A 24,433-nucleotide genomic window follows, 5' to 3' on the forward strand; every position below is an offset into this window, starting at 1 on the left:
CCCAACGGGGTGAAGAGACCCCCAGGACCCTAGAGCACCTGCCAGGGCCCAGGGTGGACACCTCAGACACAACTGGGCACGGCCAGGCAGACAAGCCCAGGCCCAAGACTGCTTGCCGTGCTGAGCTCGGCCGCCACCACTTTCTGCTGGGACTGTCTCCAAATGCCACGGGGGAGCACCCCACCTGCTTGGCTTTACACCCACCTCAAGGACCTCTAATTTTCCCTGAAATAGGAGTCCTATGGACATCCAAATGCCTGGTTTTCAAAAAGAATAAGGAGGCCATGGTCCCCTGGGGGAGACGTTGCGTCCTGAGGCAGCCCCTCTGTCCAGCAACACGCAGTGCCCCTCCACTCAGCCAACATCCGGGGAATACCAGCAGCAGGTGAGTGCCCTTCTCAGCCTGAGGACGTGCCCTGTGCACATGGATCTGGCCCGGGAGACGCCCCTTGGACCCTGAGGCGTCTGTGGAAGAGCAGCCCAGTGGGCATCCATGACAGCTTGGGGACCTCCTTCCTTCCTGGGGGAGATGAGCACCCAGGCATATAACATCCAGGGGTGACGAGGGCGGGGAGGACACTAAAGCAGAGTCCTGGATGGAGATGGAGTTGGCAGTTGGGGTCCACACGATGATGGACTGGAAGAGGGAAGGCGTGGGCCCTGAGGAACGAAGAGCCGAGTCACATGCTCAACGTGAGCACAGCTGTCCTGACACGCGCCCAGGCTGGCACCCACACTGAACGTGCACCACCCAGATGGCAGCATCACAAGGACCATCGTACTGATAAGGGCCACATCCAGAGGTCCCTGTCCTCACCTCCCACTCTCCTTTACAGGCCTCCGTGGGCTCCCCTGGCTCTCAGGAACCGGAGGGGCCTGAAACGATGACCCCAGGAACCAACGACCCCGGGAACCAACGACCCAGGCATGTTCTGGGCTCCTCCCTTGTTCACTTGAGGGATCCACAGATCTCCTACTCTCTCCTTCCTGCCTTGGCAGAGTCGGACAATTTGGCCTGAGGCAAAACAGTCTTTCAAACAAAGAGGACACCAACAGGCCTCCTCGCAGACTGCCAAGCTCTGTCTAGTTCCCCAGGAAGTAGCCCTCTTTCCCCTCATTTCCAAGGAAAAGTGCCCCATGCTGGGCCCGTTGGCTCACTGGCACACAGCAGAATCTTCAGTGTCAGCCGCAGGGGCAGGACAGGAAGGTAAAGAGGAAGTGCCGTAGGGAAAAGGAGACACAAAGGGAAGAAACACGCCTCGGACCAAGGGATTTAGAAGTGACAGGGAGCCCAGGGGCAAGTCACTCCGGGAAGGCAGGAGCTGGGGGCGGAGGCCAAGAAAAGCTGCTCCTCTGAGGACAGAGGGAGAGTCCAGCCAGAGGCCAGTGGGCGCTGGGGGTGGGAAGGAAGGAAGCCAGGTGACCAACCCAGGAAGGTGGGCCTCTGCAAGTGCTGGCTCCCGTGCACGTAAGCGGGCTCCAGGGAAATGTGCCAGGCGGGTGCCAGGAGAAAGCAGAGTGTGTGATGACGCTGGGCATGCTGGCAATCACTGACAAACACCAAGACTCATCCCATCCACCTGTTGTGGAGCCACTGCCCGCTTCTGCCTGTCACCCTCCAGTCCCTCAAGCACAGCCCCAGCCCAGCCCCGTCAAGGTCTGCTCCTTCTTACCCAAGGAGGTCCAAGCTCCCAGGAGGGGTCTGGCAGGCCCCCTCGGCCTGAGCTAGCCCAGTGCCCACCCTGCTCTCAGGGCACCAACTCCTGGCAGGACCTCTCTGATGCTCTCGAGAGCCCCCACCTTGGTGGCCCAGTCATCTTAACCTATCTTTAGACCCAGGCTGGGCACCATCCCCCCCGGCAGCCCCGAGGAGCCCCAGGCTGGGGTAAGCTCCCTTTCTCCAAGTCCCCCTTGGCTGCCGGGGCCCCTTGCTCATCCTCTCCACTGGGAAGGCCAGACAGCAGCCCCTGCCTCACCACGGGGTCACAGGAAACAACGGAGAGAAGAACACCCAGCAAGGCTCAGCACCTGCACCCAGACACCAACAATGGGATAAGGAGACAGTGGAACGCTCGGGACCGGGCTGCAGGGTGACTCCGGGAGAAGAGGATGCAGACTGCAGGCTCCATCTGGCCGGTGGTGGGGCGTGGCCAGCCTGCTGTCCAGCAGGGAGCACCAGGACTCCACTGGGCTGGGATGGCGTGCACAAAAAAGGGGATGGGACCTGGGGTCGGGGACGCGGCCTGGGCCCATGGGTCCACAGCCAAGAGGGCCCTCATGAGGCTTGATTCATTCAGAGAAAGAAAACAGCACAGTCGGTGCTGGAGATCTGGACCAGAGTAATAAGAAGAAATACCACTGAGGAATGCAGGAGCTCTGCAGTGACCTGCGTGTTTGGGTAAATCAAGGATGTGCATATGCACACACACATCTATGCACACATTTAACTTATATAATTAATGTGCATTTATATTAAATTTTATATATGTGTTATAAATATACATTTACTATGTATTCTGTATTGGTAATATACATACATATTTTATATATGTGTATCTCTAGTTATTGTATGTATAAACATTTGTTTTTTCCCATCTTTCCCTCTATAGTCAGCAAACATTTGAGCTCACCACGGGACTGACAGTCACCTTGTGTTTTGGAAGAACCACCTATCTTTAAAAACTCTAATCGAATAGCTATTTGATGGGTAGAGATTAATGGTTCCAGTTTTGCAAGATGAAAACACTCTAGAAATTGGGTGCACAACCATGTGAATGTAATTAACACTACTGAACTGTACACTAACAAAGGGTTAAGATGGTACATTTTGTTAGGTGTTTCTTACCACAACTGAAATTTTTTTTTAATATTTAAAAGCTGGAAACACACACACAATCAAATAAATTGCCCAAACTGCTTGTTCACATGGATTCTTTCCTGCTTTGTCCCCAACTCCAGAGGCACTGCTGCCTACCGAGCTCCAGTCGGCCTTCACATCCCATCTCAGAACACGAGGGACGCCTGGTTTAAACGTCCCCGTCCACAGCGCACACTTCCTGCGGATCCAGGTCACCCCTCGGCAGCGCCTCCCGGATGCGAGGAGCCAACACGGGTTCACGTCCTGATAGCTGAGAAAATGACTGGCAGTGACTGAAACAACAGCATCCCACACACAACACACACATCAGGATGTTTAAAGTGTATTTATGGTGACTGAGCTGTCACCTGAACACGTGACGTACACGCGATGCTCTGAGGAAGGAAACCGTCTAGGAGCCAGGAGTCACGGAGCTGCCTCCCGCGACCGCCTTCCTCAATCACTACAATGAAAACGCAGCGAGCTGAGCTGCAGTGAAGACAAATGACTCTCGGCGCTTCGTTTTAGCATATTCTAAAAATGCAATTTACAATTCAGCAATATCCTTTCTTTTTATGTAGTCACTACAACACAAACATGCCTCTTTGTTATCTCGAACTACATCTGCATGCAAAACACGCTCCGGCTAGGAAAATGTAAGTTCTGGGGAATCGAAACCCATTTTTCAAATCTGAAAGAGATGGAGAAATGAAAAGAAAGGAAAAGGAGAGGATAAAGGTACATGTTATTCACATGCAAAAAAAATGTAAATGAAAGCTGGATTCATTTCCTCACACCCAAGCTGGTCAATGATGTATGTAACTTGCCCCAAGAGTTTTCAAAATTATTATTTAAGTTCTATGACTGTACAGTGGAACAAAATCCATACTGGGCAAATGCAGTGTCATTTACTTCTAATGCTAAATAAATGCTCATCTTCCGGACTTGATGACAAGAGGGCTTCTCACCCTAGGTACCAATGACATCTTGGGACGTAAAATTCATGGTCCCATATGCTGTAGAATGTTCAGTGGCAACCCTGGCTTCAAACTACTACAGGCCAGTAGTACCACGCCCCCAGATGTGACAACCAAAACTGTCTCCAGACATTGCCAAATGTCCCCTGGGGGAGGAGGGTGCAAAACCTCCTAGGCAAGAGATCCCCTAAAATAGACTCAAGCCAGAGCAACTTAAGTCACCACCCCCCAGTTCCACGTCACACACACACACTCCATCAGCTGAGACTGCTCACTGGGCTTTGGGGACCGGGGCAACACAGTCCCAGTTGCTCAGGCCCCCAAAGTCGAGTGACGCAGATCACACACAGCTCCCCAGGGCCAAGGGCTCTGCTTTCGCTGACGGCTGGGATCTCCATATTCCTCAGGGCAATCAACGATGGCACAGACTCACGCCAGCAGGAGCTGCCTTCCCAAGTTAGTCAGGGCCTGCACCCACGTAACAGATTAAAATTAGGCACCCTAATTATTAAACTGTCACTGCAGAAGCTGGGAATACCATTTTTTTAAATGAATAGAATTAATGGATTCTTTATTTGCTTGCATTGGTGATACTCAGCCTGTCTTTTATTATCAAAGCAATCATAAAACGTTGCTTCTGCCACATATGCAAATTAAATCATTAGTATTTTTCCCAATTACAGTAACTGCTTATTTGTATTGCTGATCTATTCTACCAATTTAGTTCCTCTAATATGAATGATACTGGAAATGCTTTAATAAAACTCTCAGGCAATACAAGATACATATTTGCTACTTTGTGCCTTTTTGATCGTGTAATGGGTAGGACCACCCAGAGTGACCCAGATGGGCCACGTCACAGAGGCTGAACCCCGGAGCCACAGTGCTCTGCCTTCTACATGGGCCCCCACACAGGGCCTCCCTGACTCCTCCCCACAAAGGAGAGAAACAGCCCAGGGCTCCTGTGGGTAGGGCCAGGCCAGGAAAAGCCAGCGCACCGGGATGGGAGCTTTCTTTAACAGCTTACACTGTTTTTCTTTCTTTTTTTTTAGATGCAGTTTGGTTCTTGTTGCCCAGGCTGGAGTGCAATGGTGCAGTCTGGGCTCACTGCAACCTCCGCCTTCCAGGTTCAAGCAATTCTCCTGCCTCAGCCTCCTGAGTAGCTGGGATTACAGGCATGAGCCACCATGACTGGCTAACTTTTTCGTATTTTTTTTTTAGTAGAGATGGGGTTTCACCACGTTGACCAAGCTGGTCGTGAACTCCTGACCTCAGGGGATCTACCCGCCTCGGCCTCCCAAAGTACTGGGATTACAGGAGTGAGCAACAGCTTACACTTTCTAAAAACTCAAGTGAAGTGTTCATTTCACTGTGTAACTATCCACGTTACAGGCATGGTTGGCTTTACATCCAGCGTTCTCCATCGTGGTCTCACAGGCCAGTTCACCCAAGGCTCCCATTGTCCAGGAAGATGCGCTTGTTTCCTGTGGCCACCCCTGACTCTGGCTCCAGCCCACAGGGGGAATCCTCCACCATGATGCCCCTCACAAGCAGGAGGCCCTGGCACTGCTCTGAGCCCTGCATCTTCCCGTAAAGTGCACAACCACTGAGCACCCTTGCTTGGAGGTTGGACAAACGTCAGCGTCTGTGAGTTCAGAATCCGAAAGAAGGATAAAGCTGCCTCTCAGGAGACGGAGCAGGGCTTGGAAACAGAGACACGTGGGCGGCAGGGGCAGGGGTGGCAGAGGTCGGCTTCTTAAGCACTCAGCCAGAACAGGTGCCTCCTCACCTGGCTCCTCTGAGCGCCACAGAGAAACCCACGGCAAGTGCAGTCTGGGCCACAATGAAGCAACAAGGAAGAGTTAGTTTTCCAAACCCAGTACGCCCAAAGAGTGCCCGATCAATCCATTACCATGTATTCCCTCTCTGTTCCCGGTAGGAGAGAGTGCGGCAAGGACACCGCCTTGGCAGCTGTCACTCGAAGGCACAGGGTGGGGGGTAGAGCAGTGCCTCAGGCCAGCTGACGGCCCCTCCCTCAACGATGGCCGGGGCAGGAATGGACAACAGAGACTGGAAAGTGAGAAAAATGATACAAAGTGGAAACAGGACACAGGCAGGAAGAAAACACAGTCCCATAGAGCGCCCCAGACAGCCTCGGCCCTGCCAACAAGGCCAGACGAGAACAGATGTGAGAGCTACCAGAGGGCAGGATGGCTGGAAGAGCTGCCATTGCTGGCACCTGGGCACCGTGCGAGAGGCTCGCTAACGTGAGTAATGGGGCACAGTCCACTCTCGCCTCTAATGGGAAGCCAGCAACAGCCCGGACACAAGACAGGGAAGCAGCTTGTGGGCAACCCTCCATCGTGCTCTGCAAAGGCAGAAAACCCAGGGGGATCTGGCTGTACACCACGGCGATGGGAAAGTTGCCCAGGCTAATATTAGGGGCTGCCCGTATCGCAGGTCCTCTGTATCAGGTGTTCGTAATCTGGGATACCTGCGTGGGCTGAAAAGATCCATGAACTCCCTAAAGCCACGTTCAAAATGACATATTTTAGCACCTCTCTCTATCATATGGAAATGTTTAATGAAAAAGAAAACTGAGGCTAGGCATGGTGGCTCACACCTGTAATCCCAGCACTTTGGGTGGCCTGATCCCTTGAAGCCAGGAGCTCAAGACCAGCCTGGACAACATAGCGAGACCCCTGTCTCTACAAAAAAAAAAAAAAATAGCCAGATGTGCTGGTGCACGCCTGTAGTCCTAGCTACTCAGGAGGCTGAGGTGGGCAGATGGATAGAGCCCAGGAGGTCAAGGAGGCAGTGAGCCATGATTGTCCCACTGCACTCCAGCCTGGGCAACACAGCAAGGCTCTATCTCAGAAAAAGGCAATGGAAACAGAAGAAAGAGAGAGGCAAATTGCCCTGCATCCGAAGGAATGGGTCCTAGGCGGTATCGATGAGTCTGGTTTGTTTCAGTGGACACGGCCCCAGCACCATATACCCCACGGCTCTCTCCCCTGCTTCTGACCCCTAAAATGCCGATTTGTATTCAAACACATACAAAGATGACATTTTAACAACACAACAGCCTAAACAAAATTTCCCAATGCATCCGCCCTCAACCAAGCACCAAGAAGGTGTAACACACACAGGCCCTGAGGAGAGGCTCAGGGCTCCTCTCTGCGCCCCTCACGTCCAGAAACTGATGGGGAGGCTCACACCCAAGGGCTCCAGCGAGTCAGGATGCAGGAGAACAGAACTGTGGACACTCTGTGCACAGGGACAGGGACAAGGCTTCCATGGAAGAGCCTTTCCCCTCCCTTCCCTTCCATCTTGACTCTCTCCCGAGCAGGGCACCTTGCTTCCCAGCTGCCTCCACAGGACTGGCACGAAGGGAGGCCCACAGCCCCTGACTGCTTAGAGTGGAGGCCCTCTCCCCAGCACCTCAGGTAAATGGCCTCCCCCAAGCCTCAAGAAGAAGCCTTGCCCTCAGCTTCCCTTAGCCAGAGGCGACACCCTTGGAGCTCAGTACCTGGGGGTACACAGCGGGCTGGCTGCCCTCAGCAGCAGGAAGCACTGGCTGGCAGTGGCAGGAGGTTCCAGGGGCCTCCGGGCCACCTCTGAGGAAGGAAGAAAACGAGGCTCCTGGCCCACAACTCTGCCCAGCTCAGCAGCAGGGAAGCTCTGCCTCCACCCGGCTCCCTGTTGGTGGCCAGAGCCGGAAGGCAGAGCTAGAGCATGGAAATAAGTGACCACAGGGTCCCCTGTTCCCTCTGAAGTCTCAGCCTCAAGCCTCCCGCCTGCCTGTGCCAGAGCCCGTGCAGCTTCAGGTACGCAGCACAGCCCACCAGCGGGCAAAGCCAGCCTGTGATAAGCATAGCCCACCAGTGGGCAAAGCCAGCCTGTGATAAGGAACACATGCACACCTGTCCCTGATTCTACAGACACCACCCTGGGAGCCCCAGAAGGACCATGTGACACAACAGGACACAGGGAGCCTGACTGCAGCCTCATCTATTACTCACTAAAACTCACAAAGGGGACAGGAGGCCAGGGAAGCCACAGTGAGTGCCGAGGAAGCCCAGAGGCTATGATGACCCTTCTTGTTGCTACAGAATCAAAAAGAGGCCACCTGGCCCTGAAAGCAGTCTAAGACAGTCTCCTACAGCTCTGCCCTGGGAGCCCCAAACAAGCCCTGGAGACAAGGTAAACACAGGCCCAGGGACAGGAAAGCTCAGGTGTGCCCTAAACAAGGTCTAAGCAATGTGGCCAGACCCAAAGATGCGGAGAAGGAATCTGGGTCGCGGTGGCTGGGTCAAACCCTGCAAGACGCTGCAGGCACGGCAGAGGGGCCTGCGTTCTACTCTAGACAATGGTGAGCCGCAGGATGCCAGGACGAGGGCAGAGGAGGAAGGCTGACAATCCGGAGCACAGGGAAGAGAGGCAGGGGCCTGTGTCTCGGAGGTTCAGAGCGACAATCAGGTCCCAGCCCTGACTGAGCTGCTGGGGCTGGGGCAGCCACACAGTGGGAGTCAAGGTCACAGACGCTGAGACTCAAATACTCAGACAGGGAATCAGAGCCATCCTCAGGTTCTGTATGAAAACAGGTGGCACCAGAGGGACGAGGAAAGACCAAAGAAAGACAGGTCACACCAGAGGCAGATGACAGTGTGTCCCGGCCACGGGAGGCACCACATGACACAGGTTCAAAACCACCTTCCCAAGAGGAGCGTCAGCTAAGGGTGCAGGTCCTAGGGGCAACCCAGGGTGGCAACCCAGGGAGGGTGTGAGGCCTCTGGAGCCCAGATGACTCCTGCGGGCCCACAGGCTGGAGACCACAGACGTTGGCAGGTGAAGTGTCCGTGCAGATCCATGCTTGGAGCACCACTGTGTGTTCTAGACAAGCCGCCAGACCACGTCTGAGCCTGGAATTTAACAACGTAATGCTGGGAAACTAAGACTACTAACACCGCACGGAAATCCCATGAGCAGCGGCTTAGGTGTAACAGCTTGACTTTCATAAACAATGTAGTCACCACCCAGAGGAGCAACAGCCACGTCCCAGGGCCCGGGAAGGATGGCCGCATGCGTCCTGGCTTCTGATCCCCCAGACCCTCTGTCGAGACAACACTGAGAACTTCCGCTTGGAACAAGGCTGGCCCTTGTCCAGAGACAGCCCAACTGTAACAGTTAAAACACAGTGGTCTCCCTGGAGAGAAGAGAAGCTAGGTGAGAGCCACGCATGAGGGAGGATTTCGCCACCTCGCCACCATCAGATGTACCCATTTTATAGAAACTCCACCCTTCCTCATTAGGTGGCAGCGATCAGAGGTGAGTGGCTGTTCTCGGTTCACCAGGAATCACACCAGAGGAGCCAGACTGCATATGACTCCAGTGTATGACGTGTGCACATGTCTGTCCATGCGTGTATCTGCATGTGTGTGTGTGCGTGTCCAGAGTACACGAGTGTGTGGGTGGGAATGCTTGCTGTGTGCGGCATGTGCACAAACATGCATGTACGTGTGTGTTAAGGAGGAAGAACACTCACCAGGGCTGTAATCCTAGATTCAGTGGGAGCTGAAGACAGAGAGAAGAGGGGACTGCCCACAGGTGGCCTGGATGGGGTCACCCACTGAAGCAGCTGCGGGCCCACAAGCTCCAGCATTCCTGCAGCAGGGGCTGGAGAGTGGCCAGAAGATCCCCCTGTGCGCCCAGGACAGGAGGCCACTTCCAGCCTCAGTCCCGCCGCTGCGTGCCTGGCCAGGACCACAGGGCCGGCCGCCACCAACGCAATGCCCAGGAGAGCCTCCCACCCCTCACTTTACAAAAACGCCCACCTTCGCCCGGAAGAAACCTCCTCTGTAGAGGTGTACGGGTTGGATGTTATCTGCCTCTCCCTCCAGTCTAGAGACAGGACAAGGCACAGCACTCCGTGAGCAGAGAGAGTTCCAGCCTGTCTTCAGGCAGCATCTGTGCCAGCCTTGTGTCCCAGCTGACAGGGACAATATGCTTTATACCCAAAACAACTCAGCCAGGGCAGGGATACTGCGATTCTGATTGTGTGGAGAAGAAAACCGAGGCTAGAGTGGTTGGGCCAATGGCACCAGAGCAGCTGGAACGCGGCTCCACCAGGATGCACCTGGGCCCTAAAAAGCCGAGCCCCTCCTCACTCTACTTTCCAACAAGAGTGCACCCCTGGAGGAGCCGCGCCTCCCGCCTGGGGCAGATGGTTCCACGGCGCATTGCAGTGGGCACTAAGGAGAGCGGAAGGCATGGGCTCAGGAGCAGTGGCCAGGTCAGATCCACACCCCCACCCCACCGCTCTCGCTTGGGGCCGCAGCGGCCACAAGCATCAGATAGGAGGAAGGGTATCCTCGCCACAGGTGTGCAGGGACTAATGGATCACATGTCGTAACACTGGGCGCAGCACGCAGAAGACGCTCACTGCAGAAACATGGCAGGAGGCGGCTGGGCAGGTCCTCCCTGAAGCTGAGGGAGGCCGCGAGTTCATTCACCTCATGCCACCTAGTTGTGGCTGGGGAAAGGCTGGGCCGTTGACCTCCTGTGTTGCTTATCCTGACAACAATCCTCCAAGGAGGAAACCCTGACGTCTGCTTTGCAGGTGGGTGGACCTGGATGAGGCAGGCTGCAAACTGACCTCGCTGGAGGGCCATGAGCTTGGACTTCGAAGCTCATCTGCCTGATCCCAAAGCACATTCCTTCTAACACACCCCTCACCCGCAGGGAGGCAGATGCGGTCAGTGGGGCTTCCAGAACTATCTGGGCCTGGGCCACGTTTGCATCTGCCTTCTCAGGCACCTGCCCACTCCTGCACGGGGCAGATGAGCCAGCATGGCTCAACCCCTCTCCAGAGCATCCTCAGATGACCAGCAGAGCCTTGGCCTCTGGATGACCTGGGTGCCTGGCCCCAGAGGGCAGCTGGACCAGCAGCTAGAAGGACCACCCTCTGGTCCCCACTTTGGCAGCCGTGACCCTGATCTGTCCTCCACCATCCTGTGGGTTGGAGCCCCCGCCCTGCCCCTCGGGGTCACTGGGCTGCAGCTGCAGGGACTCTGCCACACAGCCTCCGCCCTTCTCGGCCCCCACTCCCCACTCTAAGGGCCCCAGGCTTCTCTGCATCCAGTCAGTCATCAGTGGAGGGAGTGCGTGGAGGAATCTCCCTGCTGAGCTACCATTACTTCTATCCACCTTTCCCATTGGCCATTTTGGCACACTCAGGCTCTGACTTCCAGGACCCCAGGTTTTCCCAGGAAGCAGCAGAGACACAGGGAGGCCACTGTGTGTCAGTCTCCACTGCCAGAGTACCCTGCCAAGGCCTTCGAAACCACAAGCCCTGGGAGCCCCCTATCCGCCTCTGGGATTGAGAGGTGAAGCCAGCTGGACTTCTGGGTCAGGTGGGGACTTGGAGAACTTTTCTAACTAGAGGATTGTAAACACACCAATCAGTGCTCTGTGGCTAGCTAAAGGATTGTAAATGCACCAATCAGCACTCTGTAAAAATGCACCAATCAGTGCTCTGTGTCTAGCTAAAGGATTGTAAATGCATCAATCAGCACTCTGTAAAATCGCACCAATCAGCGCTCTGTGTCTAGCTAAAGGATTGTAAATACACCAATCAGCACTCTGTTAAAACACACCAGTCAGCACTCTGTGTCTAGCTAAAGGATTGTAAATGCACCAATAAGCACTCTGTAACATGGACCAATCAGCAGGACGTGGGCGGGGACAAACAACGGAATAAAAGCTGGCCACCACAGCAGCAACCAGCTCTGGTCCCCTTCCACGCTGTGGAAGCTTTGTTCTTTCGCGCTTCACAATAAATCCTGCTGCTGTCCACTCTTTGGGTCCGCACCAGCTTTAAGAGCCCTAACACTTGTCACGAAGGTCCGCGGCTTCATTCTTGAAGTCGGCAAGACCATGAACCCACTGGAAAGAAGAAACTCCGGACACACTTGAAGGGACAAACTTCGGATACACCATCTTCAAGAGCTGTAACACTCACCATGAAGGTCCACATCTTCATTCTTGAAGTCAGCGAGACCAAGAACCCACTGGAAGGAACCAACTCTGGACACAGGATGGGGCCCACCCTTCCCTCCTACAGGCCTGCTACGGGATTCTGAGGCAAGGTCCGCAGAACGTTCAGTGTGGTGCCCGTGCACGCTGAGCCCACAGCAAGGCTGTTCTGGAACTGCTGCTGGGATTCATGAGGCACGAGGAGTGAAATTCACTGACGACGCTACTGGCAGCTTCCCTCCTCAGCATCTGTCCGCTTCCCCTTTCCTTCCTGACATCAGTGAATTCCATACCCCAGCCAGCTTGCGGAAGAGGCACATCCAGCACCCAGGCTGAGTCAGTGCACTCTGCACCCCGGTCACGGTGACTGGTGTAGAGTTCAATACGTGACTGGAGCCAGACCAAAGGAGAGTGAATCCAAGACTTGCTAAGACAAAGATGCTGTCCTTCCTGATGGGTGTGAACCAGCCAGTGTATAACCCTGGGAGCAGCGGGCAGGGCCCACGTATCCCATGAAGCTGACTCTCCCAAGGTAGGGCAAACAAGCCCCAGATGACACAGTGGAGGAGGTGGATCAAACCGTGCCTGAATACTTTCTTCTCCAGCACTTTCTGGGAAAACAAGCCAATCAATTCTCTGAGGCCACAGTACCTGTACCTTCCATAGAGAGATCCTACCTGATGGGGAGCTACCAGAAATACCTCCCTGCTCAATACTGGAAGCCAGCCAGGCAGTGCCTTATGCCTGTAATCCCAGCACTTTGGTAGGCCGAGGTGGGCAGACTGTTTGAGCCCAGGAGTTTGAGACCAGCCATGGGCAACATGGCGAAACGTCATCTCTACAAAATATACAAAAAATTAGCCAGCCATGGTGGCACGCGTCTTTGGTCCCAGCTAATCAGGGGGCTGAGACGAGAGAATTGCTTAAGTTGGGAGATCGAGGTTGCAGTGAGTGGAAATTGTACTGTAATGAGTGGTGATTGTACCAGTACACTCCAGCCTGAGCAACAAAGCAAGACTCTGTCTCAAAAATATATATATACATATTGGAAGCCAGCCCCCAAAATCCCCTTAGAGTGCCTTTCCCACCCTCCACCTGGGGAGGAGCTGTGCCCACAGTGGCATCACACGGCCACAGCCCCAGCCCTGACCTCTCCCATCTCTCCGTCCTTCACTGCCCTCCACAGCGGCACTACCCCTCACTTTGCTACCAGGAGCTGCCACATGCCTGGAGCCCAGAGCCTGGCCCGAGCACCCAGCCACACAGCCTCCCTTGAGACACGGCAGCCATACCCAGTAGCCTTCTGACGAAAGCAGCGGACAAAATGCACACTGCCCTTCAGGCTCGCTGCTCATGCAAATCAGAGGCAGTGAAGATGGGACAGAAAGAATCAAGGGGAGGGAAAGCGGGGCAGACTAGATTTACACACACAGCCACAGTCTCAGGGCAGCTCCCTCTCCCAGCACACTGGGAAGCACGATGGACAGCAAAGCCGTGGCAGAGAGTGTCCATCAGACTGGCTCGGCACCACTGGTCTCGATACGAATCACACGGTGGCCAAGGCACAATCTGGACATGCCACAGCAGCTCAGCCACCATCACGAGCCGGGCTCCGCATACTGGGTAGGACACTGGCCCTTCAGATCCCTGACAAGTGCAGCATGCCCTGGGGGCTGACCGTGTCCGTGGGAAGCATCATGGTGCTTCTGAGCTTTCAAGAGTCTAATCCCTGTAAACTACGACACAGTCCCTGCAAGGACAAAGGCAGGTAAGAGCTTGTTCTCAAACGGTACTAAGGTCCTTTGGAGAGACGTCCACCACACCACGACCTCCAGCAGCCGCAGAGATGCCCTGAGCGGGCGCAGGGGCCTCAGAAAGTCCTGCAGGTGCATCCAAGGCCCGGTCGGCAGCAAGCCCCTGGCAGGGGACATACCCTACTCCTCATTCCTCCCAAGACGTGCCAGCAGAGAGGGCTGCGTGTCCTCAGAGCCACCGGGGGAGAAGGAAGAGGAAAGCTGAGTCTCGGCGGGAGAGACACTCACTTGGCAGACGACAAAGGACTCACTGAGGTGATGGGGTCATGACAGTGAAGCTGGGACCTCAGTCCATGCCTACTCAACACCCCAGAGCCATGGAACACAGAACATCACTGCCAATCACTCTTGTCCACTGCAGGCACATCGGCAGTGTGGCGAGCAGAAGTGAGCCCATCCACCAATCAGACCCTTCACCCCACACCCACGAGAGCACCGAGGAACCAGGAGAAGAACGCGTGAAACAAGAGAGGAGGCCCTCTGCAGCCCCCACATTCCTCAGCTCTGGCCTCCGCTTAACCAGGAGAATTCTAAAACAGAACTTTGACAGAACACAGCCCGCGTGTGCTGAAGCTGGCACGCTGACGTGGAAAGACACTCTTCTTCAGGGAGGGACTGAGAGAAGCACTGCTCATGGTTGCTTGTAAACTCCAAAGCCCAAAAGGTCAACATCCCCACCAGCTTGGGAGGTGAGCTGGATGCTCCCACACCAGGCCCCATGCTGCCCGGGGCCACCATGGCAGGCAGGGGCGGGACAGCCCAGCCCGGCTGCTACCCTCGATGGCAGCGGGCATGCGCGGAAGGGCTCTGCAGGTCAGCTGCTGCCCCAGCCGGCGACCGAGCTATGCTGGGCTGCGCTGCACACTCGGGGGCAAAGGAGAGCAAGCTGCTTCAGGGCAGGTACTCGAAAGGAGGCAAAAGGAAGGACAGAGGCACCCCAGTGACATACCCTTTGATGGTCCTTCTGACCTGGAGAGCCAAGGGGCAGATTCCAGCACAGAGCCCTTGAGCTGGTAAACAAGTGTTCTCCAAAGAATGGGGACTGTGACCACCTCTGAGGATCTCTTCAGGGCAAAATCTGATGTCAACTTCAGAGCAGAGCGGGTTTAACATGACAGAACCTCCCAGTGGTTTCTTTACAGCTCCCTTTAAAGGTCCAAAGGGTCAGGGGGCCACCCACATCCTGTGAGCAAAGAGGCACAGTTGGCATCACTAATGAAGACACGCCCCACTTGTGTGGACCCACAGGCCATCTTCCCCTTCTTGTCCACAGCCCCCAAAGGCGGAATGGGGGTCAGCATCCTTAGCACACTCTAATCCCTGAGCTTACGGGGCTCGGACATGAGTCCTGGGGGTGGGCAAGTCCTCAACAGTCAGCTGGGATGACCCCCAGACCACAAGGAGGACTGGGGCTCAGAGGCCCTTGGCTATGCTCTGCTGACCTGCCGGGGCCCCACTTTCTGCCACTCGACTTAAATGGCACAGTGCCAGCCAGCAAGGCCCCTGCAGATGGGCCAGGCTAGGCTCAGCCTCACAGCCGGAATTCTGGTGTGTAAACCAGTGGCACTGGGGTGCCAGCTCGGGTCCTCCAGGGGGTCCCCTCCAGCACGATTTCTACACGGACTCCCAGCAGGCTTCAGTCCCAACAGCTACTCTACAGAATCCTGGACCTAGGCACAGAGGAAGCTCTCACCAGCACCGCTGGAAGGAAGGAAGGAACCCCCTCCCTTCTGGATGCGGCCCCCGTCTCAGAGCCACTGGGCTGGGACCCCCGGGAGACTCCCAAATGTTTATGTACGCAAACATATTAAGGTATCATATTAAAATTATAATCATATTAAAATTATGATGCCCTTGTTTTGGGAGCTGCCCTTGCTTTTCATGCAGAGGCCCCCACAACAGCACCACCACCAAGCAGGTGCCCCAGGGAAGGCCTAGCCGCGCCATGGGCCACCTGGAGGCCTCCTGGGGATGCATCTGAACAGGCCTGCCTCGACCAAGTTAGAACAAGAGAGATCAGGTCCATCACCCAGCTGGAGCCAGGCACCAATGCACAAAACAGAAAGAACAGAAGCAAACCCTCCATTAAATGCAAGAAGACTACACATACATGAAAAAGCAAGGAAGTCCTTTGTGGAGACCACACCTCTGCCCCACCCAGGCAGCCTGCCAGTTGGCCCGGCTCATTGCTGGCTCACGCACTCTGGCCTCAGAGACCTCAGTGGCCCTTTTCATCCTACTGTGGCCCCCAAACCCTGGCTCTGGCTAAAAAGGACCACATCCCATTCCCACCCACCCACCCTCTTCTCCCTCCTCCTCATCTGGGCCTGGCTCCTGCACCACAGCTCTCCCCACCAAGCAAGCCCTCCAGCCACAGCCCTGGTGCTCAGGATGGTGACCTGTGTGCACCTGCCTGTTTAGCTCCTTCTTCTCCTCTGTCCCTACCAACACCAAAGCCTCTTGTGGGCAGAGGCCAGTTTTCCTGACCAAGCCTGGGGTCATGGGACCAGCCACTGCATCTGGCACAGAGAATGTGTTCAACTGAGTCTCATCTCATGTAAAACCTAGTACTTGGGCTGGGGTGTAGAATGAGAATTTGCAAAATAATAACTAATCAATTAGAAATACTTAGGGAACATGGCCCCGAGGCACCACCACCCCTGCACCCCCAACCCCACCACCAGGGAGGCCAGTGGAGATACCACAAAAACTTCTCTTCCTCAGTTTAAAAAAGAACCGCTCCAGCAAATAGCAACACATAAACCAGATGACGGGCCGTTCCCAAGGGAAAATGCAATCCCATCACTGCCTGAACAACACTCCCGCTTGGAACGCTGGTTCAGACTTTCAGGTCGTAAGAACTGATTTATTGTTTCAAGCTTAAACATCAATCCAGCAAAAGCACTTGGCTCACACAGACGGAGTGCTTCATAAACAACAGTAAACTAACAAAGCCCAACACTCACATTTTTAAACAGAGCAGACTCCAAAATGTTTATGTACGCAAACATATTAAGGTATCACATTAAAATTATGATGCTAAATAACAAGTGATTAAATAATGTCATTAATTCTAATTTAAAACAAGCAGAGAAATACTCCTTCATAAAAGCACCACCCGCCTCCTCGCGCGCTGGGGCCCTGGGCGAAGTGGCTGGAGAACAAGCCGCACACACCTGCCTTGGCCTTGGCACAACAGTCGCATTTGCCACTTGACAGCTGTGTTGAAGGCCCTTCTCCCTCCCATTCCTTTCTGCATCACAGAGTCCCCTTCACTTGCACTTATGACATCTCCTTAGGAGCATGTAATCTCCAAAATCAGGACCAAGAAGTTCCCAGATGGGGGCAGGGGGTGTCAGGAAACAGGCAATTCCAAGGCACTGGCAAGAACCCCGCAGAGGGGCCAGGCCAGAGGTGGGGCCTCACCCCAGCTCTCCCACCCAAGGCCCACACTGTGCCATTCACTTGGCTACTTATTCATTCATTCATTCACTCATTCATTTTCTTTCATTCTTCGAGCACCTAAACTGCCAAGCACAGGGTACAGAGCAGGCAAGAGGCCCTCAGGGCCCCTCAACCCTACAGAGCCCCAGCTAGTAGAAGAGGTGGCATTAAACAACTAAGGTCACAATGTACTCTTGAAATTGCACAACGGGATGCTGTTAGAAAGGAGGAAAGAAGCTGTTAGGCTAAGTTTAACAGGGGGCCAAAGGATGAGAGGATGAGCATGAATTGAGGGGCTGGAGAAGAGGGAGGTAAAGGGAGGCCGTTCCAAGGAAGGGGAACAGTGTGTGCAAAGGCCCTGGGGTCAAAGGGGACTTAGAAAGAGCTAGGAAGCAAAGCAGATGGCAGCTGAAACTCCACAAACAGAGCAAGTGCTATCAGATGACGCTGGTAAAACAGAGGCCAGGATCAGGAAGGCCTTCCAGGGCCCTGAGACCTTAGGATCCTAAGAATATGGGAAAGTCATGCCAGGGTTTCAAGCAAGGGAATGAGAAGTACAAACCTGCTTCTGGTGGAAACTCAGGAGACTGTTTCCAGGACGGGCTGTACCAGAGTCCGCCCAGACCCGGAGGGTCAGTCCCCACCTTGAAGAGCTTACATGTGAGTCAGAAAAACAAATGCCCCTAAATTTTTCTATTGCAAAGCATATTTATCAACTTGCCAAGGACTTAGAGTACTTTTCTTTCCAATGGAGATATCTACATTTTTTCAAATTACTACTGTAAAAAAGTAATACACACTTACCAAAAAAATCTCTACAATACCACCACGCATAAAAGAAAAGTGAACCCCGTTTCCTCACCTCTGATGGTTACCTAGAGACCCAAGTACTTAAAACCAGAAGGAGTGGCCTGGGGACTGCTCCAGACCCCGCCTTTCCCTCTTAAACTGCACACTTCTGCCTGTCTACATATGGAGGATGCCACAGTGCAGAAATGCCAGCGGGTTTAACAAGTACTGCTTTTATAAATAATGCAGCCCCGACCTCCACACACATCTGGATATCCACACGCTTATATTCCTTCCTTAGAATGGATTTCGAAATGTAGAATTGTGGGGACAAGGGGAATGGCATTTAAGATTTTGACACCTAAGACTTTTCTAGAGAGCAATTCAGTAATTACTATTTTATATTTATACATCATATATATAAATTTGGGGGGACAGCACAGGTCTCGCTATGTCACTCAGGCTGAAGTGCAGTGGCGCAATCACACCTCACTACAACCTTGACTTTCCAGGCTCACCTGATTCTCCTGCCTCAGCCTCCCAAGTAATGGCGACTGCAGGCACACGCCACGGGTGCCTGATTTTTTTTTTATTTTTTGTAGAGATGGGGTCTCACCATGTTGCCCAGGCTGGTCTTGAACTCCTGGGCTCAAGTGATCCTCTCACCTTGGCCTCCCAAAGTGCTGGGATTACAGGCATAAGCCACCTTGCCCAGCCCTATTATATTTTATATGATAATACATATCGGTCCCTCCAGAGAGCAAATGATAATAAATAAGAGCCAGCATTTATGTCATGCTTACTCCATGCCAGGCCCTATTCAAGGCAATTTCCATACATTAACTTAAACTCTGCAAAAACCTTACAGAACCAGAATTATTATTATCACCAGCAACAGGTATCATCAAACTCGCCAATATGATAGGGATAAAGAGAATCTCCTTTACACCGAATTGATTAGCCGCGATGATTCAGTATTCATATGCTCTGCTCACCTTGCAATGGTGATCTCATGCTCTCTTATTGGTCTGTCAAGCTCTTTATATATTGACTATTAAGCTCACACAGGCATAACGTGTTATATATTTTTTCTCTTGTTGTCTCTTAACCCGGCTTATGGGTCTTTTGCCAAAGAGATTTTTAAAAATCTCTTATCCTATTAAATCTGTCAAGATTTTCTTTAAGGTTTCTGGGTTGGTATTGTAAGAGTAGATTAACTTGGTCCTCAAATGCTTTCTTCCAATAACATCTTCCAAGGTAATCAACAGACTGAACAGCAAACACTAAAAGCTGCTCTGGCTGAAGTGGACTTGGAGCACCGGCTCCCTTCCATCACCCCCACCTGCCTCCAGGCGTCCTGGGGACTTTGCAGGAGAAGAACACGATGGTCTTCCAGTTCCGCAGCATCACACGTGACATAAGACAGCATGAGAAAGCCAGAAGCACTTCCCAGACCCTGTGACACACGCCTGTGACAGCTCCAAGGACAGTCGACACAGCACTAGAAAGTCTAACGACACTGAACTAGAAAGGCATTCCAAACTGTCCTCTTCTCTGAGACACTGTGTTGGCCCAAGCACCTCGACCAGCTGAACTTCAGCGTCAAGGTCACCACCGGCCCAGAAGCAGAGGCACGGAGAGGAACTGGCCTTTGGGAATGGAGACGCAGGGGCAGGCAGATGGTCCATTTCATTCTACCCCCAGTTCCTCCAGAGGTGGAGCCCACCTGCAGGGCTGTGCTGACACCTACACGGTGAGTGCGTGAAATAGCACGAGCCCCAAGCAGGTGCCCATCTGGCGTCAGCTATGGGAGCATGTGACAGCTGCTCGTGGCATCATCTCCTTGCTCTGGGAGGCATCCTCATCCCGACAGTGATACTGGGAGTCACGGTGCAGCCAATCTATATAGAACCCCGACCTTCCTTCTAGGAAGTGAGTAGGACGTGTGTCAGCGAGGCCGCAGCAAGGGGACCTGGCCATTTAAGGCTGCAAGCACCACAGCCCTCATGCCACCCCGAAACAGGTCCCACTCTTCCCACTCACAGAAGCCCAAGAGAAGAAAACTGACCGTATAAAGAGAACTTAATGACCTCAGTGACACTTGTTCCCATAGAAACGCTTATGAATGAGTTAAGGTCTATTCAAAGGTAGCATCACTTTCGACATGGCACCCATCATCTGACATGAACCAGAAGGTGCGGTACCCGCCTCTAATGTCAAGGCCAAACACCCAGAGCCCACCACACGGCAGGGCATGTGCTGACCATCTGAGATCAAAACAAACACTCCCTCCAAATCCATCCTTTCCAACTCCTTATCCCAGGACACACTGGGGGCTGCAAACAACGGGGCAGGGGCTCAGTCCCGGTTCCACAGCCACAAGTTGAGGTGGAGACTGGGCCCCTTCGCCCTTCATGTCCGCCATCCCCAGCTACAGTCAACAATTCTGAGCCTCGGAGGGAAAGCCCGGCCACAGCCTGTCGCCCCGCTGCCTCTCAGCAGCGGCAGTTCTCTCGGCCTCTGCGGCTCCTTCGCGCCCTACATCAGGTATTAATATATTACTCATGGCAGCTTCTGAGCTATGAAAGCCCAGCCGTTTTCAATAGAGAACGGTATGGACGAATTCTACAGGAGTGATGAAATGCTTCTTCTGCTCCGGCAATTAAGACAGCATAAAGTCGCCTTTCCTTTGGTGCCACCCCCAACATCAAAGGATTGGAATTCAAAGCCATTCATGCTGCATTGAAACCTCACAATGAAGCTGGAGAATGGAAGTCGATTACTGGGCATAAATATGCAGTAGTTAAAAGGAAAGAGTTATAACGAAATTAAATGCAGCAACCCCACAATGTGTGGAAACTTCCAGCACTAGAGCCCTCCTGGTAAACATCCATAGAGCATCCTTCCCAACCAGGTCTCTGGCCACAGAGAGTCCAGATGGGCTGCCTGAGCCGCACGTGGCCAGTGTGCCAGGTTGTTCTGCCCATCTTGCTACAGCAACAGCCCCCAAGGCCTCCGAGAACATGGCATTTGCGGATTTTTATTTTGCATGGCTAGGAAGCTGCTGAACACAGAACATTGTCCCTGGTTCAGGACTCCGAGGCCACATCTGCCCTTCGTCCCCAGGCCTTCCAGGCCTATGTGCAGTCCAGTCATCTTCCCTCTGCCCCGCCCCTTAGCCCAGGGCTCCCCGGGGGGCATGCCTGCTGCCAGCTCCCCTTGCAGAAGAAAGAACCCTAAAGAGGGCAGCGTTGCCTCTGCCTGCTGAGTACAGCCGGCTTCTTTTCTAATTGATTACTGCTCTCTTTAGGATGGGATTTGATCTCTAAAATAAAAGCCCAGAACACAGAAAGCTATAGAAGTCTTACAATGTGTTGGGGTGTGTGTTTTTAAGGCATGAAAATACTTCCCTCCCACACAAATGTGAGTTCTTCTGGGGAAAGATGCCACAGATCCCAGAGAGTAGAATATCTGGGAAGGCTCGATCAGTCTTAAAAATAGGTAATTGAACACAGATTTTAGAATTCACAGGAGCTACCTGAAAAAAAATTAAATTTCACATATTTTTGATATCCAAAACTCCATTCTGATGAAACTTCTAACTGGGTGGCATTCTGCATTTCCAATTATAATAGAGTAATTGTGTTGCTATAGTTACTGCAAAATTCTGCAATAACTTTTGTTGCTTTGTAACTGCTGTAGTGTATATTTGTGTACAAGCAGCTGAGTTTTCTTAATTCGATCTCCCTCCCTTCCACCCTCCCTTTCCCCAGTCACCACCACCACCTTTCCTGGCTGGGTCCTGAAACCACCACACCAGCCTTCTTTGGACAGTCCCGAAAATAATGCACAGAATTATCAGAAGCAATTAAAACTCCAGGCAACCACGATCATATTACAAAAGAAAAAGTGAAACCAGGTCAAGGTGCAAACCTGCCAGTATCCCCCCAGTCCTGCTGGGCTGGCGCTGGGCCAGGGCTGTTTACAGGTTTACTCCCAGGCCTTAACTGCTTCGGTGATTTGTGGGAATCAACAGAAAAGCCTGAATAGAGAAAAACGGGGCGGCAAAGTGACTACACAGGCCCTTTCCTCCCTCACGGAGAGCAAGCAGAACTGCTCTCAGCAAGCAATTAGGTAGGTCTCTACAGTCATGCAATTAGGATTTAGTTAAGAAAGTCATTAGTTTTAAAATAACTTAAGTTTAATTTCTGCAACGCTTTATTTGAAAATTGTGTCACAGCAGGTCAATTTACAACATGCAATAAAGAAAACACTCATATCAGCTGCCTCAAGTTATTACAAATTTTTGATGTGCATTAAATGAGTACACTGGGTTCCACCCCCGGCCTTTCCAACTGATACGCACGGTCTCCTGCTATAACAGTGTCAAATAATTCAACGCTCAATGTAAATACGAGATAATTTGCTTATGATTCCGTGGTGTGTTTTCGCAACGCGGGGAAACGCGGATCCCACCCCCGAGCTGGACCGGGCCCCGTCTCGGCCTGCGGGCGCCCTGCGGGCTGAGCCGAGGGGGTCCCGGGCAGCACCCCCGCCCTCCCGCGAACCCCCAGGCGCTCGCAGCGGCGACGACACGCGAGGGGCCGCGGACCCCGGCAGGGACGTTTTTCTGCAAACTCACAGCATTTGACAAAGTTACATAAACGGCGCCCGCCCGGCCCCGGCGCCCGCCCGCCCCCGCCCTCACTCCCGGCGGCCCGGAGCCCACCTGCTCGGGGGGCGCGGGCCCCGCACCGGGCGACGGCGCCGCTGCCTGCCGTGCCCACCCCCGCGCCCCCGCCCCGGCGGGCGAGGCCGCCTCGCGGCGCGGCTGGAAAGGTCCAGAAGGGGCCGGGCGGCCCTGGGGACCGGCGGGTCCCACGGCGCGCGGCCCGCGCTGGCCCCCGCCTCCCACGGCCGCGCGCGGGGCGGGTGTGGACCGGCGGCGTCCACCTGCCGCGGGCTCCGAGGCCTGCAGGCTGCGCGGGGCGCGGGGCGGACGGCGGACAATGGCCCGCGGGCGCCGGGCCGGGGCTGCGCTTACCGCGGCGGGCGGCGGCGGCCGGCTCTAGCCCTGCTCGGGCGCTCCGCGCCGCATCTCCTCAGCCTGCGCCGCCACCCGCCGGCGCGCGGGCTCGGGCTCGGGCGGCGACAGCCGGGACGCGGCCGCGGCGCCGCCGGGGGCCCAGGCTGGAAGGCTGCTCGGGCGGCGGCGGCGGCGGCGGCGGCGGCGCGGGCGGGCGCGCGGGTTCGGGCTCGGGCTCGGGCGGCGGCGGGGACGGTGCTCCGCGGCGGCGGCCCCACAACCTCCCCTCCTCATTCACAAAAAATTGACCCACGTTGAACCATGATGCTTCTCCCCCCTCCAGCGTCGAGCCGGGCGGCGATAGGCCACCCTGCACGCCCGTCAGCCGACCCGGCCCCGCCCCGCCCGCCGGCGGCTCGGCAACCACTGGCTGCGGCAGCCTTGCGTCACCTCCCCATATGGGCCCCGCCCTCCCGCCTGGTTTCTAATGAAGAGCTCGTCAATTACGGCTCGACCCCGCCTCCCTCCCGCCCGCCCCGGGCGCCTAGCCGGCCTTCCATTGGTCCGTTGAAACCTGCGCACGGCCCGTCTGCTCCCACCCCTCGCCCAGCGGCTGCCCAACCGCGGGGCCGGACGCCCCGTGAGCGGCGGAGAGGCTCCACCCCTGCCCGCCTCCCCGCACGCATCCTGGACCTCATTGGCTCCTGGAGCTGTCAATTCTAGGGGGCGGGGCGTACCAAAAGACGCTCCAGGCGCCAGCCGCTGGGTGCTTCGCGGTTGAGGAGGCGCAGAGACCCGGAGCCAGTAGTGACCGTAAACACGGGCCCCGGCCTTGTCTAGTTCCACTCGGTAGCCCGCATGGCTACCTAGCGGTCAGCACCGCGTGTCTGCGAGCCTAATTCGCGCTTAGAGGGCACACAATGGGGTGCAGGCTGAGGCGGGGAGCTGGCCAGGCCTCGCCGTTGCCTCCATCTTGGGTACTGGCAGTGGGTCACGTGGTGCTGCGTGCGCACGGAGGCGCCGGGCGGCCCGGTCACCGAGTGCGCAGGCGCCGCGGGCCTCGCCCAGCCCCGCGGCGGGAACGCGGCTGTCTGGGTGTGCATGGGGGTGCAGGTCTGCCAGGCCTGCAACTGCTGCTGAGGGTCGTGGGATTCGCTCGTCGGGTCCCTGCTCAGGCGGAGGGAGCCCGGCCCGCCGCCAGGGTCTCGAGTCACGGACCAGGCAGGCGTGGAGGTGGCGGGAACTCCGCACCGGCCGGGCGGGTGTTGTTTTAAGGCCGCAGAGCTTGGGGGGCTTGTGTTGAGTTAAAGGTCGGCCCGTAGATCCCCGCAAGCGCCTTTGGTTGCCAGCTGGTGTGGGCGGGAGTCTTCAGTGGCCACCCTCCTGCTGGTGATGTTTCCATTTCTTTCCAACAAGAGTGTGACAACTTTTAAACTTGGGTGCACACACTGTCCCCGGAATCCCGCGTTCCAGGGAGGAAGCGCCTTTGACA

General features: G+C 54.8%; 1 protein-coding gene across 7 annotated transcripts in view; it reads right to left on the reverse strand.

Annotated features, from left to right (window-relative positions):
- The window catches only part of LOC105473807 (histone deacetylase 4), a 354,143-nt gene extending 330,216 nt beyond the window's left edge, over nt 1-23,927 (reverse strand). For 2 of the 7 annotated variants that reach the window (XM_071073705.1, XM_011727858.2), the window contains exon 1: nt 23,679-23,927. The gene's annotated coding sequence lies outside the window, so the exon portion shown is untranslated. Of the gene's footprint in view, nt 1-22,644; nt 23,344-23,678 lie in introns of those variants that run through there. The other 5 variants (XM_071073707.1, XM_011727859.2, XM_011727860.3 and 2 more) reach the window with 4 other exon arrangements.
- Between the last annotated feature and the right edge of the window lie 506 nt (nt 23,928-24,433).

Source organism: Macaca nemestrina, chromosome 11 (genome assembly GCF_043159975.1).
Source record: "Macaca nemestrina isolate mMacNem1 chromosome 11, mMacNem.hap1, whole genome shotgun sequence".
NCBI lineage: Eukaryota > Metazoa > Chordata > Mammalia > Primates > Cercopithecidae > Macaca > Macaca nemestrina.